Source organism: Martes martes, assembly GCF_963455335.1.
Source record: "Martes martes genome assembly, chromosome: 13".
NCBI classification, from domain to species: Eukaryota; Metazoa; Chordata; class Mammalia; order Carnivora; family Mustelidae; genus Martes; species Martes martes.
This window is the reverse complement of record NC_137901.1, coordinates 25,483,339-25,491,262: the sequence shown is the minus strand read 5'-3', so window position 1 is coordinate 25,491,262 and position 7,924 is coordinate 25,483,339. Positions and strand designations below refer to the sequence as shown.

General features: G+C 56.0%; 1 protein-coding gene across 3 annotated transcripts in view; it reads left to right on the top strand.

The window, feature by feature from the left end:
• Positions 1 to 125: 125 nt before the first annotated feature.
• CTIF (cap binding complex dependent translation initiation factor) overlaps positions 126 to 7,924 on the top strand; it is a 279,914-nt gene continuing 272,115 nt past the window's right edge. For 2 of the 3 annotated variants that reach the window (XM_080821450.1, XM_080821446.1), the window contains exon 1: positions 126 to 283. The gene's annotated coding sequence lies outside the window, so the exon portion shown is untranslated. Of the gene's footprint in view, positions 284 to 1,228; positions 1,288 to 7,924 lie in introns of those variants that run through there. The other variant, XM_080821448.1, reaches the window with a different exon arrangement.

Genomic DNA, 7,924 nt, shown 5'->3' with positions numbered 1-7,924 from the left:
ACATTCTCTTTCCCTGTGTCAGAGCAGGGATCGTTTTTTTTTTTTTTTTTCCCTTCCTCTACTCCCTCCCCCCCACCCGCCCCTCCCTCCCTCTTTCCCTTCCCTCCCTCCCTCCCCTCCCGGTTGGGTTTGTGCGCTGGGGCGCCGATCCCCTCCGCAGCCGGGACGCGCGGAACTCGAGGCAGGAGTCGGCTCTCTCGAGCCTTCTCCCTCCCTTCCCCTTCCCTGCCCCCTTCCCCCACCCCCGACTCGGACTCGGAGCAGCGGCCGGAGGAACCCCGAGGTGAGCATCCCCCCGCCAGCCCCCCTCTTTTAGTCAGCTCGGCTTGCGGATCGATTCGGGGACCCGCCGGGAGGGCTGCGTGACGTGCGCGTGCTTATAGATAAACCCGAGAAAACCGCCCCAAACAATTAGCCCCCTTCCCCCTCCCTGCGCCCCCGGCCGCCCGGCGTCGGCGCCGATCCTCCGACCCCCTCTCGGTCGCGCACCGGACTCCACGATCTCGCCCCCTCCCCAGGGTCGCCCCTTCCCCGCAGGGCTCCCCGCCCAATGGGGAGCCTTAGCCTTGGGGCTCCCGAGAAGAGGGGGTTCTCGGGGGCGCATGGCTGGAGCCCGTCTCGCGTCGGAGCCGCGCGGTGTAGCCGCTGTCATGTGCCGGGTTCCGAGCCGGGGGGGAGGAAGAGAGCGAGCGTGATTGCTCTCCCTTTTGTTTTGAAGCCCGCATTTGCTGCATCAAGCAGTTGCTTTAGTACCAGCCAAACTTGCAGCTGTTCTGACCGCGCTCCGCCGAGGTAGGGAGCGCGGCCCTGGGTGGCGACTCCGGGCCGGAGGCTGCTGCGCTGGCGGCTGCCGGAGGGACCCCGAGAGAGTGTCTCCACGCAGCCCCTCCCTCCTGTGGTGACTGATTGTGTCTGTAGCAGCGGCCGTGCGAGAGTGTGTGCGCGCCCGTCCCCGCGAGCGCGGGGATGTCTGTCGTCTAGACAGGCGGCACCCTCCCTCCGTCCCCTGTGAGCCTGCGGGCCGCGGGGGGCGCGGGGGATGGGAGCAGAGGAGGAACCCGAATCGGTGCAGCCATTGCGGTCGCAGTTTTGGACATTCCCTACGGTGGTGATTCTGTTGGCTTTATTATTATTCCTGTCGCCGCGGTGTAATTGGGCCTGGGGAATAGATCCGCCCGGCCGAGTGGTGGTTAAGTTGACAGGCTGTGAAAAGCCTGCTCGCGGTGGCGAGTGACCCGAGTGGCCGCGGGGTGGGCTCCGGCTCGGGCTCTTCGGGACGACGAGCAGGTGACTGTCCTGGACGCGGGTCGTGGGGGCAAGGAGGGCAGGGGTGGTGGTTCGGTCTGCGGCGGCGGAGGTCCGCGGCCCAGAGGACCGCGGGCCCGAGCCCGGGTGCTTCTGAAGGAGGCGTCCCGGGGACCGCGGGTGTGAGTTGGGTATGTCTTAACACTGACGTTAAAAGACAATCGGGTCGGCGTTGGCTGTTGGGTTTCGTGGAGTTTTCAGGGCTGGGGTTGGGGGCCCGGTGTGAGCAGGGAGGGGGCGCGGCTTATAAAGGGGAGGGCTGGCTGCGGGAGGCCTGTGTGTCCCCACCCCGAGCAGCGAGGCGTCGCCTCCCCCGCCCAGCTGTTTGTGTGTGTACACACCGCTCTGGCGTGTGTGGGGGGGCGGGGCGTGGAAGGGACAGACCGCGGCGTAGTGGGGACGCGCGTGGGCCCGACTACCGGGTGAATCGTCCCGCCAGGCCCCTCGCGGTCCCAGTTGGGGTCTTAGTCATGTGTGTGTGTCCGCGCGCGCGCGCGCGCCCGGGTTACTTGGACTGGGGGTCCTGCGGCTATGCGACCGGGGAGCCCCTGCAGCTGCGTGTGCGCAGGGTCGGCGAGGGAGTTCCGGACTCGCGGTGGCGCGGGAGACCCGCCGCGCCTCCCTCCGCGTCCCCAATGCCCCCTGACCCGGCGGCGCCGGGCGCAGGTCTGGCCGGGCGGGGAGCGAGTGCGCGCGTGTTGCCGCCCCCCACCCTCCCGACACGCTCGGGTTGACCCTTGCTCCGAGGCGCTCTGTGGCTGCGCGTCCCCGCGCGCCCCGCCGCTGCCTCACGGACCCTGGAGAGGACCAGTGCGCTCTGCGAAGCCCCTTCCCGTTCTTCGTCCTGTAGACGGTGGGGGGCAAAGGCTGGCCGGCCCGCCCGGCCCCGGCCGGTCAGGGCGCTGCTGCCCGCGCGGCTACCGGGTGCCGGGCGAGTCGCACGGCTTCGTCGCCTTCCCCGCCGCGTCTGTGCTGCCGGGAGATTATCTCCCAGGCTAGGGGCCGGCGCGCAAAGGGAGGACGCCGGTGGAGTGCGGGCCCGCGGCGGCTGGAGTCTCGGAGAGCGAAAGTGACACAGCACGAGCGCCGACGCCGCGGGAGCTGGAGAGGAGAGGAAGGAGCCGCCCACAGCACGGGGAGGGGCCGCGGGCTGTCCGGGCCCGGTCCCTCCTGCCCAGCGCGGGGTCTGGCCCGAAAACCTCGGGAATCCCAGCTTCGGGCATGCTCAGCCAGCGCGAGGCAATGGCCAGGCTTTCCGGAAAACCCAATCATATGGGAACAGAGTGCGCGGAACAAACGTTAGATGTGCAGTACCTCACAGGACCCACTCAGGTCGCCTGAGGAAACTCCCTTTGAGTATGTGAAGCAGGATTCGATTTACACACAGATCATCTCTGGTGTGTCAAGTGTCTGTCCTAGATAATGTACGCTTGTAGGCAGGAATTTTGTAACGCATTCTGGGGAACAGCGTCATTGGTGATTAACAGATTTCCATAATAATAGTATGTTTGTAAGACATTACAGGGCGTTTCTCCCCCATCACCCCCACTTTGAATCATCACATTTATTAAGAGGGTCCTATGAGGTGGGGGGTATTAACCCCGTTTTACAGATAAGCGGGCTGAGACTCAGAAAGTGCCATGACTTGCCCAAGGCCTCTCAGAGGGGAAAGAGCTACTTTCTCCCTCTCTGTGGTCTTGTGATTTCTCTTCTCAGCCTATGGCTTTTCATTCAAATAATGGCCAGTGTGTGTGTGTGTGTGTGTGTGTGTGTGTTTGGGTGTTTTGTTTTGTTTTGTTTTGAGATTAGGTCTTAGAACCCCAGGAAGTACTGAACCTGGGTAAGGGTCTAAATTATACTGGTATTTCTTCTTTGTCAAAACAATGTTGATTTGCTACCAGTTCTAGTGAGAATAGCCATTAAAGAACAGAAGTCGGCACTGCTGTTATTATTACTCATCTGATAATTTGCTAATGGTGAGTGGTTATCGGCTTTGAGACACGCACTGTAGCAGAATCATACCATGTAATAAATCCATACGGCATGCGTGTTTATGCAACACCTGTCTGTGTTCCTATCAGTGTGTTCATGGATTCAGTGTCCTTATTGAATCTATGGTTTATTCTTTAGGTGCTGGTTTAAGTGTAGATCCTAGGTGATCCTCCCTGCCCTCTACATCTCTGGGTATAGGGAAGCCCTGAAAAGAGCAAAGAGCTCCTACACACTGGATGTATTTTTCAGAGTTCATATGCAGGAAGGTTCTTGGACACAGCCTGGAGGGTTATTAGCTTTGGCCAACTAATCACTCATTTACAACTATGTACTGAGTACCTACATGTTTCTGTACCTAGAAGTGTGTGCAAAGAAAATTGAACACATAGTGCCCTCCTGCCAACAACATATTCCAGCTGCGGAGATAAATGTAAGATTTTAAGTCCAGCATATGCTTATTGAACACCTGTCTTAGGCTAGGTATTCTACTGTTTGGGGCACACAAAGATAGTGTAGTAGAAATAGCTACGTTGTAATGCAGTAAAACAGATGATTCACAACCTGCAGAGGAGAACAAATCATAAATACTTTAGAGCACTCACCCTGGGACTTAGTCAATTTCACACTTGTTGGTTGGAAGGGACTCCTAATGCCAGTTCCTTTCCAGAACAAATGCAGGAGGGAGCAAGAAAGGAAGAACAGTCTTCTGTCCCTTGTTATCCTGGGCTTCAGGCCCTTTGTGCTCTCCCAGGTGGGCCTGAAGGTATGTCCTTCTGAGGAAGTCAGGCAGTCATCTGCTGAAGTCAACCAGCGGAGTGCTGAGCAGCAAGGAGCTGAAAGATAGTTCTCCATGGACCTGCCCCAGCTCTGCGGGGCTCCGATGGGCTGTGGTCGGCTGTCTTCAGTGCTACTCTGGGGCTTCTGCCAAGGTCTCACTCAAGCCCTTCCTGGGCTTAGCAGTTTCTGTCTTGCAGGTCAGTGTGGATGTTTTCCTCTGGGTCTGCTTTTTATCTGTTCATTCCCAATCATTTCTGGGGTCCCTGACACTGTCTCCATTTGGGGGTCTACTAGCACGATTCTTCCATTATTTGCTGTTCAGATGATGAAGGAGGAAGCAGGAGGTGGTAGGTAGGATGGAGAGAGAGTCCCAAGCCCAGAGAGAGAACAGGAGGTTCAAACAGACGGGCAAATCACAGTTGTTGGGAATTTTCCAAATGTGGTGGCATTGTTACATAGCTTACCGATAACATGGCAGCTTCTTTTGATGTTCTTTTGTGGGGGGGATCCTCTACCTCTTGGCCTCACTGCCAACTCAGTCACTTGAGCTCAGCTGTTCACATTCAGGTTTTACTCTTCCGCTCTTCTGCCCTCCTGTCTCGAGCTGCACACAATTTAATTTAGAACAGTGCTGTGTTGGTGGCCTTCTCCCTGAATTATCACTGTGCTATCGACATCTGCCTCTTATTTCACAGTTAAACCCAGGCCACAGCTGTGGTTCAGAACGGGGGGGGGGGGGGACAGATACATCTCCAGATTAGGCACCCACACCCGGGACAGGTCTAACCAATGAATGAGCTGATCTCCATGTGAAGACCCTGAGGCTGATCAAGGTGAAACAACTTGCCCAACGTCACTGAGAGCCCTTGGCAGAGTGGGACAAGAATGTTCAGATTTTGATACCTTGATCAATTTTCTTTTTCCATATTGTGGTGCTTTCTGAAACAAGTGGGGTTCTTACTTCCCAAAGAGTGAGAATGCTACCTCTTCTCTGCGTTCTTCTGGTTCTGGGAAAGGCTCTGGAATTCACCTCTGAGTCTCAAGGTTCCTTTCCTTTGAGACTGCCCTTGCCTGCCCTGCCTTTCATCTTTGGCATCTAGGAATCCGGCTGAGGGCATAGATTTGTGGGAGGTGGTAGGCCTGGGGACTTCCCGGGGCACTTAGGTTTGGTCTTTGGCTTTCCCTTCCCATGGCAGGGTCCTCAGCAACCTCCCAAAAGTGTTTGCGAAGCTGTTATGTATGTGCATTTTTCTAGGAAGAGGACCCACACATTTCATTGGACCTTCACCTGACTCAGTAAGGACAGAAACTACTGGCGGGGATAGTGGAGTGGGACGGGTGGTTGGTTGGCACAGGAGACTACACTTGATTTGGGTTTACAGTTTGCGAAGTAGTTCACACAAGTGATCTCATCTGCTTTTTACCATAGCCCTGCAAGGCTATCAGCATTATTCCCATTTTGTAGATGAGGAAATCGAGCCTCCAAGGTTAGTGACATGCCCAAGTCACAAGGAACCAGTAGAGCAGGGATTGGAACCCAGGTCTTTAGACTTCAAATCCAGTGCCTAGGGCTGGGATGGTCATCATGTCACATCATCATGACAGTTTTGTAAAAAAAGTTTTTAGAACTTTTTATGTCCACGGTTGGTTCATATCCAGGATGGAGTCAGACCCAAGTGCTGACTAACTTACTCAAGGATGGGATGGATAAAGTAAGGAAGACAGTTATCATAGCACTGATATGTAGATGGGGCCAATTGGGATGATTTTGTGGAAGAGATGAATTGGGGAGTGGGTCTGGGGTCCCGGCAGACCTAGAATCGGTTTTCAGTTGGGGCAATGGCCCAAAAGTCTGTAAAGGGGAAACTGTGTGGTGAGCATAGTGGCTGAGAAAGTTCTGAGGGCCTTAGAGTAGAAAGATCAAGGGGCACCTGTTCTAGAATCAGAGATCAGGGAGGGCTTCCTAAGGGAGACAATGCAGGAGCTGAAAGCAAATGGATGAAAAGAAGAAACCAGCAGGAGAGGAGACAGAAGTGAGAAAGAACAAGCGTGTGCCTAGGAGGGGTGACCTGAGGCTGGGCATAGTCAGGGATTGCTGCAGCAAGGTCGAGTTCAAAGGTGGAGAGGCAGACATGGACGGCACAGATCCAAGAGAGCCTGCCCGAGGAAGGACATTGGCTGTCATACTGCAGGTAGAGCACAAAGGATGGGGCTTTAAGCAGAGCTGAAGCATGCTGCCCTGGATCAGTGGGGAATGTGACCTGGAGCCCTGGAGCCAGGAGGCCACTGGACTGATGAGGCAATGACAGGTTCCATCTAGGATCCAGGTCTCAGGGGATAAAGCCTGGAGCCAGGGCCGTGTGTAGAGGGATGGAGGCAAGGCTGTGCATTAAAGACATTTGGGGACTAAAGTCTGCAGTGACTGCTTAGCTCAGAGGAATAAAGGAGAAGTCCCAGCGACTCGCAGGTTTCTGGCCTCACTGACGGGGTGGATGGCTGCCTTTACCCAGGAGTGAACTTGCGGTTGTCGGAGCAGGTCGACTGAGGCTGGGGTGAGAAGGAGGACCACGTGAGCTCCGTGGTAGATGGTGTGTTGTTGGATTTGAACTGCGGTGGGAGGGTCCGGTGGAGCTGTCTCCGGGAAAACAGTGTGCAGGGTAGCAGCCCGAGGAAGATGTGTGGGCAGGAGCTACAGTTATGGGAGTGGGAAAGAGCTGCTTGGGAGTGGGACCTCGACAGGGGGTTGCTGTAGACAATAAAAGACCTCTTCCTCCCATTGTCAGAGAATCCTTTGTCATGCCCAGCCGGTGGCCCGCTGTCGTCAGGGAAGCCAGGGCGGGGATGCTGTGTCATGCTGGAGGCCCAGCTGGCAGGATCCGGCAACAGCTGAGAGCACACTTCAGCTGGGAGCCTTTAGAGTGAGGGGAGAGGCGTTTTCATTTTTAACATAGGAGGTGAGCAGAGCCTGGTTCCAGGCGCTCAGGGCATGAGCAAAGGGCAGGGAAGCCTGGCCCAGATGGGGACAGAGGAAGCCACAAGAAAGCTTGCATTCCCTGCGCAAGTTGTAGAGGATGATTTCCATAGTGGACCCTTGGCAGATACTTCTCGTTCCTCACTGCAGTTGGAGAGCTGATGTGTTTTAGGCAGAGCTCTGGTCGTTTCAGTTTTGAGTCTTCGGGGCCTGAACGAGCCGCACACAGTAGGTGTTGCACCTGCAGTTGGGGATCTGCAGGGATGTGGCTGGAGTTCACTGTTCGGGGTGGGAAGCCAGCCAGGGAAGGTTCTCGTGAGCAAGTCCAAAGAGGGTATCCCAACACTGAGTTAAAATATTTTTAGTATCACAGTGGAGTAAAAATCTTGAAAATCGTCCAATTACCAAGCACCTAGAAACGCTGTATAAAATATAACTAGCATCCTTTCGAAGAAGAGCAGAGCTCATGGAACGGAAGGCAACTACCCAGGGGACTCGAAACTGATGTGGACAGCAGGCTTCCACTCGGGGTGGGCCAGTCCTAGGGGTTGGGGTGTGAGGGGTGGTTGCTAGTCTCAGAACCAAAGGGGTTGAGTCCTGGCAACGTCTCCTCCGGGAGACCAGACGGGAGTTGGAATGGAGGGCCCTTCCTAAACTGGGCCCCTGCAAAGGTTTGCACGCTTGGAAAAAGGAGGGAATAGACGTCAGCCCATGGGCATGGATGTGAGGGAGGGGGAGTTTGGCAATCTTGGCCTGGATTTCCCCACGCCAGTCGGGCAAAATCAGCCCTGGAAACTAGAATACCTCAGGCCTGTTATGGCTTCGGATGTCCGCCACAAATGTGATCTGAAGTCCCCAAGAGGATGAGTTTGCAGATAA